Here is a 9,343-nt window from a genome sequence, read left to right as displayed (position 1 = left end):
GCGCTGGAGGAGGGATAAAGACGGTTGTCGACCTTCGAAACTTTAGGATAATGCGAGGAGGCTGCACAGGCTTCTTTGAAGGGTCTTCCCAGTTCACCAAGGGGAGGACCCCCAGAGGGAAGCGCGAAGTCTGCGAGTGAGGATAGTGTCTTCTAGGCTTGATATAAAAGCTACATGGTAGAGGTGCACGACGCTGGTGGAAGAGCCGGGGACGAGGGCTCACGGCGTGTGCAGGAACAGCAGGGTGGACCCGGCCAGGCGGAGCATCATCACTGTGGCGGCGGAAAGCCACTGGGCGATGGCCACCAGGCAAGGGACGCAAGGGACGGGGGCGGCGGAATGACAGAAAAATCTTAGAAAGCCAAAGGCCCATCTCGAACCAGTTGTGCGCCAAGCGAACCCACAAATAGAAAGGAAGCTGGGAGAGATTCTCCTTTACTTCCTACTCCTCTGGAGCTCTAGCACGCACTGAAGTATACATCAGCCAGGAGCTTCTGATGTCTCCTTGGAAACGACAACGGTGAATGGTGCGTGCCCAAGTCAAGCGCGCGCTGAATGGTGCGTGCCCAAATCTAGGGCGCGGTGAATGGTGCGTGCCCAAGTCTAGCGCGCGGTGAAAGGTGCGTGCCCAAGTCTAGCGCATGGTGAAAGGTGCGTGCCCAAGTCCAGTGGGTGGTGAAAGGCCCATGCCGGAGTCTAGCAATTGGGAAGGGAATGATCAAAGGGCAAGGGGCGGGGCCTCACCACGGGACATCCCCTTCATGATCTCTTAGCACGTGAGACCTCCAGCGGTGGGGAGCAGATGTTTGGTGCCTGAGGGCCCTTCAGCGGGTCTGTTTCAGACTGCCCCGGCCTCTTCCGCCAGACCTCACACTGTCTGGCCGCCAGCTCAACGGGCACTTTGGAGCCTTCCCTGCGCTCCAGGAGGCCAGTGACTGCTCAAAGCCTGTGTCGGAGCCACCCAGACCCTGCTTAGATGTGGCCGCCTTCTTCTGGGCCTCCTTGGCTTCTCTGTGAGGCTTGTAGTCAGGTGCACTTTCTCCATGGCCGTGCTAGCTGCCAGCCTTCACAGTCAGGTGTGAAATTTTCTGAGGAGCCCACGTGGAGCCTTAATCTGATCTGCTGATATTTACTAAGTGACTGAAAGAATCCGTTTCCAAGAATCCGTTTCCATTTAATACAAATATGGCAGGTTATGCTTAAAGGCTGTCTCTTGCACCATTTAATGTGTTTATCCATATGTCTTTCTGCTTTAATGTGGAACATTGCCGTTCCCATAGTTAGGTAAAATCCAAAAGTAATCAGAAAAACAGTAACAGCTGCCATGTATTGTGTACTAGTGTGTTCAGGCATGCATTGACCCCATTTTCCTCATTTCACAGTTTGGAGAGGTGATGTTAAGTGGGTTGTCCAAGTTCACAGAAGTATAAAAGATTGAGTCAGCATTTGAACCCAGTTCTTCTTTATTTTAAAGACTTCCAAGGCTTTCTCCACTGTGCTTTATATTTATAAGGGAATATAACTTCTGCTTACATAATTTTATAATAAAAACTGATGACCTTAATGACACAAAACTTTTCAAAAATATTATTAGGTACCCCCATCCAAAAAAACTTGAACAACTGAATTCTTGCTTGTTCTATCATGAGTGTTGGCATTCAAAAAGCACTGGTCATCATTTGTCCTGTGCATGTTCTTGTGATAATTTTTTCTTGATAATTACACTACCTCCTTTCTACTTTCTTAAACTGAATTTGGGAATAAGAATTGAGGCGACGCTCTGCCCACCAGGGGGCGATGCTCTGCCCCTCAGGGGCGTCGCTCTGCCGCGACCAGAGCCACTCTAGCGCCTGGGGCAGAGGCCAAGGAGCCATCCCCAGCGCCCGGGCCATCTTTGCTCCAATGGAGCCTCGGCTGCGGGAGGGGAAGAGAGAGACAGAGAGGAAGGAGAGGGGGAGGGGTGGAGAAGCAGATGGGCGCTTCTCCTGTGCCCTGACCGGAAATCGAACCCGGGACTTCTATACGCCAGGACGACACTCTACCACTGAGCCAACCGGCCAGGGCTTCGAAAGTAAGTTTTTATTACATGAACAATTTTAAAGTAAAGAGTATAAGTAAGCACACAGAAGACAATAAGAATGTCCTATAATGTCATCAACCAGAGATATAATTGCTATAAGGAGTTTGGTAAATATCTTTCCAGACTTATCTCTTAAATTAAAATGGTACAATATTATGCTTTTCCACGTTTGCAACTGCTGCTGCTCCCAGGCCCCACGCATGAGCTGCTGGACCTGGAGCTCCAGGCGCCCTGCAGTCTTCACTCCCATCCCTGTCTGTGCTCCCAGCCAGACAGGTGGTGGTGCAGTAGTGGATAAAGCACTGGAATGCTTCCTCTGCTCCTCTTCTTGCAGCCCCTGATGGCCTTCAGGGCTTCAGACTGTCAGCTGCTGCTCCTGCTGCTGCTCAGGGTGACCCGGCCGGCAGTGCCCATAGCTGGCCTGGGCCTGGGAGCCCACGTAGACCCGCAGATCTAATGGCGCTTCCTGTGTGATGAGTGCCCGCTCACCTTGCGCAGCGGAGACTTCAGGACTACCATTACGTGGGGACATACTCTGTCCATCTGGGGTGTTGCTCCATTGCTCAGCTCACCTTGTGCAGCGGAGACTTCCAGACTACCATTACGTGGGGACATACTCTGTCCATCTGGGGTGTTGCTCCATTGCTCAGCAACCAAGCTATTTCAGTGCCTGAGGCGAGGCCATGGAGCCATTCTGAGCACCCAGGGCCAATATGCTCGATACAAGCCATGCCTGACGAAGGGGAAGAGAGAGAGGAGAAAGAGAAAGAGAGAGAGAGAAGAGGGAGGAGTGAAGAAGCAGATGGTTGCTTCTCCTGTGTGCTTGACTGGAATTGAACCTGGGACATCCCCACGCTGGGCCAGCGCTCTACTGCTGAACCAATTGGCCAGGGACCACACATGCTTTTCTAGTTATGCATGTCCCATGCATCTGTGGTATCCTGATTGTCTGTGTACTTGGAGATTGAGAAGAAAATCAGTGGACCAAACGAAAGCCATCTAGAACCATGGATAGAGGCCCTGATTCTGTGTTGGTTGCAAGTTCGTTTTCAGTGGATTTGATCCCTCCAAATTCAGCATTTCATTTTGATGTACTTCTGATGGGTATTTGGAATTCTGAGGATCAAGTTCAGATTCACAATCACTTCAAGCCCCCGAATTGCCCTCGGACCATACAGTGTTTCATTGCGTAAGGTATCAGGACATCAGGACATTCTTGAACGGGGCTCAGCTGCATTCGAGTCATAATCGCACCAATACATGACAGCTATGTGGGAATTGGCTGGCCGACTCCCGGAATGGATGAAGGGCTGCTGGGGGTGTGTGTAGAGGGGGACGCGTCATCGCCATTCCTCCCTTTCTGGCCCACGGAGCAGACAGTCCCGGGAAGAATATTCCTGGACAGGCATTTCTGAAGTGCAATGCGGCATTACTGAATCTTCACCGTCACAAGGATGGCATTTCAATTGAGATTAAGGTAGTACCTGAAAACTGTGAGCGACAAAATCGAGCGTGGACTTTCTCAGTCATCGGTACCACGGCGCATTGCTGGGCCGCACCTTCTCTGACTCCAGCTACTCTCGGAACTGCACCTTCTCTGACTCCAGCTACTCTCGGAACTGCACCTTCTCTGACTCCAGCTACTCTCGGAACTGCACCTTCTCTGACTCCAGCTACTCTCGGAACTGCACCTTTGACACGAGCATTGGGCCGGGCTACGTGATCATGATCGCTAAGATGGATGAGGGTTGACTTGGCGTTTGTATCGAACAGAATCATTGTACTGTGGTCCGCCCTCACCTGGGGTAGGAGCAGGAAGAGAGAGAGGTTATTCCTGGCTCGGCTGTGCTGGCGTTTGACATCCATGTGATCGACTTCCACAGTCCTTCCCCTCCATCAGTATCACCTCGCACTACAGGCCCCTGACTGCTCAGTGCTGAGTAAGAAGGGCGGTTACCTCAAGTATCACCACAGCGCCTCGCTTCTGCATGAGACCTCGCTGGATTCCATGTGGAATTTAGGCTGAATGTATAATATAACATTGCTTTGGGATCCGGGTAAGTCGTGCTGGGAATGGATATGGGTCTCTGAGAGATGTGTGTTGGAGAGAAACACAGTGGTCATTCCGCCCCAACCGGGCTATGGGGAGGTTGGCGCGGATGGAGAAGTGTCTGGCTGTGCCGTGTTGCTGTTTGATGTTGAGCTGCTGGAGCTGGTGGCTGGCCTGCCTGAGGGCTACATGTTCATATGGAGTGGGGAGGTGTCCTCCAACCTCTTTGAAGAATCCGACAAAGATGGCAATGGAGGAATCCTCTTGGAAGAGTCCTCAGAGCATATTCATGCCCAGGTGGCCTCGGGCAAAGGGAAACTCGCTCCTGCTTTTGATGCTGAGGTGATTGTGAAGAATCTGTTCACCAGCCAGGACCAAATGGGCATGGTGGGGTCACGATAGAGGAGTTTAAACTCAAAGACCAGGAGGCCAAACACCATCAACTCTACGCATGACACCAAGCCCATGTTCTGACAGAGCATGCTGTGAGGAATGAGGGTCTCTCAGAAGGCGAATTGTCAGCAAGTGGTGGTGGGTCCCCGTCCAGGCTGGGTGGATACACACGATGAGAATGCCAATGATGTTAAACAACCTCAGTGTGGGGTGCTTTAGCGTGGGCTGTGTAGGATATTGAAAAGGCCACACGGCCAACTATTGTTCTGTGGGACTCTGGGTACTTTTGTTATTAAAGGAAAATGGTGTCTTACACAAGTTATAACCAACTTGGCGGGAACAGAAGAAAATGTGTCCAGGTTATCTACCTAAAGAAGATTAGGAAAATAAAATTTAACTTGCTTGTGTTTTACAGATAGGCTGAAAAAAGGGAGGGCATATTCCAGTGGTATTTCCAGAAAGTGTCAGAGGACTTTGCAGCAGCCTGTACAGTTTGTCCTGGTGTTGCCCAGCTCCCATCAGTGGCTTTTGGTGTGTCCAGCATGCTACACACACAGATACACACACACACACACACACACACACACACACACACACACAAACACTCGTGCTTTTCTTTTTTCTTTTACTTAGAGGTGAGGAGGCAAAGAGAAAGACTGCTGCATGTACCATGACCTGGATCCACTTGGCAAGATCCCTACAGGGCGATACTCTGTCCATCTGGGGTGTTGCTCCATTGCTCAGCAACCAAGCTATTTCAGTGCCTGAGGCAAGGCCATGGAGCCATTCTGAGCACCCAGGGCCAATATGCTCGATACAAGCCATGCCTGACGAAGGGGAAGAGAGAGAGGAGAAAGAGAAAGAGAGAGAGAGAAGAGGGAGGAGTGAAGAAGCAGATGGTTGCTTCTCCTGTGTGCTTGACTGGAATTGAACCTGGGACATCCCCACGCTGGGCCAGCGCTCTACTGCTGAACCAATTGGCCAGGGACCACACATGCTTTTCTAGTTATGCATGTCCCATGCATCTGTGGTATCCTGATTGTCTGTGTACTTGGAGATTGAGAAGAAAATCAGTGGACCAAACGAAAGCCATCTAGAACCATGGATAGAGGCCCTGATTCTGTGTTTGCCACATGACTTTATCTGCTTCACTCTTACTCCCATAGTGCACTGAAGCTTTGGATCAAGTACATACATACAGGAATGGTGGACTAGCCAAGCGCCAGAGTATCTCATGGTGCCTACGGGGCTATGTCATCCTAACACGTGAGCCTAAGTAACGTGATCTATTTCTGCTGCCCATCTCTTTCCTGGTGAAGGAGGTGCCCTACAACCTGAGGACTCGCTCTGCATAGGGAAACAAGGACACTGCCCCCATGTTATGCAGTAACCACCTTGCTGTTTTCTGCCCTCTGTGCCCAACTGGGGGTGGCACTCACCCTGAAGTAATCCATGAGTTTCCTTCTGAAACTGCTGTATTTTACTAATTTAAACTGTTTTATATTGATCTATCTCTGAGGTAGTCCATGAAAATGTCATGTGCTCACTTAATTAAATGTTGGAAAACTGGTATTTCCATATATAACATGTTAAATTCTAAAAAAATATGCAGGTATTCATATATATACATAACTATTTCTTGCAAAAATAAAACTATACTGTATATCTATTTATTGATTTTGTATTACTTGATAATATAAATATATTATTAATACACTATTCTTTATGTAGTATTTTATAGTCACAACAACTTATTAAACCAACTCTCAGGTTTAGACATTTGGGTTACATTTATATATTTTATTACTGTAAATATCCAACATCCTCATTTTGACCAAAAGGGATGTAAGACTTGACATAAAAATTGTCAAAATTGTGCTCTTAGTACACGCATTGCAGAAAAATATATTTTGCAAAACTACACTGCAAATAATTGCCCAAAGCATATGAGGTGTACATGTCCATGCAAACTCCTTGAGAGTGGTGCTCAAGTTTTATTCACTTTTGCCTTCAATGCAAAACTCAGTAAGTGTTTGTACATGCATATACATTTTACCAGAACTTTAGTCCTCAATTTTTGCATTTTTTTATGTGGAGCTGTCACTTATGAAAAAGGCATACATTTTGGCGTCGTGGAATGCACAGTGGGTCTTGAAGGACTTAGTAGAAGCTGTCTTTTAGGTCATGAGATATCTGTGTGAATAACCACACAGACACATAGTGAGTGGGAAGTAGGTGAAGTTCTGTGTCTCATGCCTTCCCAGCGTCAGACGCTCTTCCGCTGCCTCGTTGTCCAGTATCAGGACTCTCCCACTAAGAAGCAGGGGCCCTTGAAGCACTGTGGGAAAAGTCATACAGTTTTGGTTTCAAATCTCAGGGTCAATACTTACTAGTTATATAAAATTTTTTATATAATTTTACTTAATTTATCACAGCTTCTGTTTCTTTACCTATAAAATCAGAGTAAAAAAAATGCCACCATTTAGGGTTGTTGTGGGGTTTAAATTAACTAAAGTTTGCAAAGCAGAGCAGAGTTAATGGGCTTCAGAGGTATAGCTACGATTATCGCTAATGTGTGTGTTTATGTACACGTGAATATATATATGCGTATGTATGCATATATATTCCTATATATGGGGGCAAGCTACCACAGCAAGTATGGGATGCCAGCCATATTTCCTATGTTTAAGGCTTTTGTTTTTGAATAGAATTATAAATGTACTTCAAATCTTATTTCCCAGCATTGTAATATATTTAATGCAAACTTTTAAAAACTATATATATTATATAATCTATAATAAAATTATAAAAATTTCTCATTGCTCAAATATATTAGGGTATAAAGACAAAAGACACTTTTTTTATGTTACCCTGCCTCCTTGATAAACATTATATATATATATGTCATTTTTCTGAAAAATTTCACAATGAATTATACAACAGCAGACTCACCTTCTTGAAGGTCAGTCATTGTAAATAACATTTATTTATTACATATGTACATTAACACTATGCTCTGAATATATACATGAAGTGACATGAAGATTATTTACTTATTAGAAGATTTATGTATTAGAAAGTTACTATTGACAAAGTTATGCTGTACCCCTAGAGAACATTGGCTGAGTTAGGTAGAATTTGAGAGATTTCTTTTGTCTATCTCAAGTGAATGATGTAATCATTTGGAGATACAAACCAGTGACAGACCACTTCTAGTTACTATTTTTTTAACAGTTGTGGCAATGTTTACATTAGTTTTCCTAAGACCTGCTACTCCCAGAAGGGAAATCAACTTTAATACTGATTGTCTTCTGAGTCTGTAAATCTTTAAGCTCCTCTCACGATAGTTGTGAAAAAGCGTATCTCAATATTTTTCTTTAATTTTTATTTTTAATTTATTGTGTTGACATGGTTTCAAGTGTCCCACTCAATATAACACTCTCAACCCCCATGTTGTGCCCTCATGCCCCATGCAAAGTGTCTTTTCACCACTATTTTACCCCATTTACCCACCCCACCTCCCTCCTCCCTTTCTCTCTGGGAATTACTACACAATCCTTTCACCTTATTTGGCCCTGTCCCCTCTTCCACCTTCTCTCTGACAGCTGTCCATCTGTTCCCTGGGACCCTACCTCTGTTTCTGTTTTGTTCCTCAGTTTATTGTGTTCATTAGATTCCATGTATAAGTGAGATCATATGATATGTGTCTTTCTCTGCCTGGCTTATTTTACTTAGCATAATAGTCCCCAGGTTCAGGCATGCCTTTGCAAAAGGTAAGATTTCCTTCTTTTTCACAGCTGCATAATATTCCATTGTGTAAATGTACCATAGGTTTTTATCCATTTGTCCACTGATGGACACTTGGACTGTTTCCAGATCTTGGTTATTGTACACAATGCTGCCATCAACATGGGGATGCATATCTTTTTTAAAAATTAATGTTTTGGGTTTCTTAGGATATATTCTTAGAAGTAAATAGCTGGGCCATAAGGCAGTTCCATTTTTAATTTTTTGAGGACACCATACTATTTTCCACAGTGGCAGCACAAGTCTTCACAGTGCAAGAGGGTTCCTTTTTCTCCACATCCTCGCCAGCACTTATTGTTTGTTGATTTCTTAATGAAAGCCATTCTAGCAGCTTTGAGGTAATATCTCATTGCACAAATATTAATTTGCATTTCTGTCATGATGAGTGATGCTTAGTATTCTTGTTTTGCATTATTTTGAATATTTCTATTGGCTTTAAGTGTTTCTGTTGATAAGTCAGATGTCAGTCTTATGGGGGATCCTTTGTAGATAATTCATTGCTTTTCTCTTGCAGCTTTTAGTCTTCTTCTGCGTCTCTTCACTTTGCCATTTTAATTATAATGTGTCTTGGTGTGGACCTTTTTGGGATCATCTTTATTGAAGCTCTCTGTTCTTGAATTTGTGTGACTTTTTTCTTCATCCATTCAGAGAAGTTTTCAGCTATGATTTCTTCAAACAAGTTCTCTATCTTGTGTTCATTCTCTCCTCCTTCAGGAACTGCTCTGATGCGGATGTTGTTCTCTTCATGTTATCACCGCAGTCTTTTGGAGTTTCCTCAGCCTTCTTGAGCCTCTATTGTTTTTGCTGTTCTGCAACTGTGTTTATATTTATCTTGTCCTCTAAATTGCTGAGTCAATCCTTTGTGCTCCAAGTCTTTTCATTTTCTCTGTCCACTTTTCCTGTTTCCTCGTGACACCCAGTGCTTTCGTATTTGCTCCCCAAGTCATGCGCATCCCTATGCATAAGGTATGTAACCTTCATGTAATTTTATATAAATGGTTAGAGAATAAATA

General features: G+C 45.1%; 1 pseudogene; it reads left to right on the top strand.

Annotated features, from left to right (window-relative positions):
* The first annotated feature begins 3,087 nt into the window (after positions 1–3,087).
* LOC136391439 (peptidyl-prolyl cis-trans isomerase FKBP9 pseudogene) lies at positions 3,088–4,585 on the top strand (annotated as a pseudogene).
* The last annotated feature ends 4,758 nt before the right edge of the window (positions 4,586–9,343 follow it).

Source organism: Saccopteryx leptura, chromosome 2 (assembly GCF_036850995.1).
Source record: "Saccopteryx leptura isolate mSacLep1 chromosome 2, mSacLep1_pri_phased_curated, whole genome shotgun sequence".
Taxonomy (NCBI): domain Eukaryota; kingdom Metazoa; phylum Chordata; class Mammalia; order Chiroptera; family Emballonuridae; genus Saccopteryx; species Saccopteryx leptura.
The sequence above is the reverse complement of the archived record's forward strand: the minus strand, read 5'-3'. Positions and strand labels throughout refer to the sequence as shown.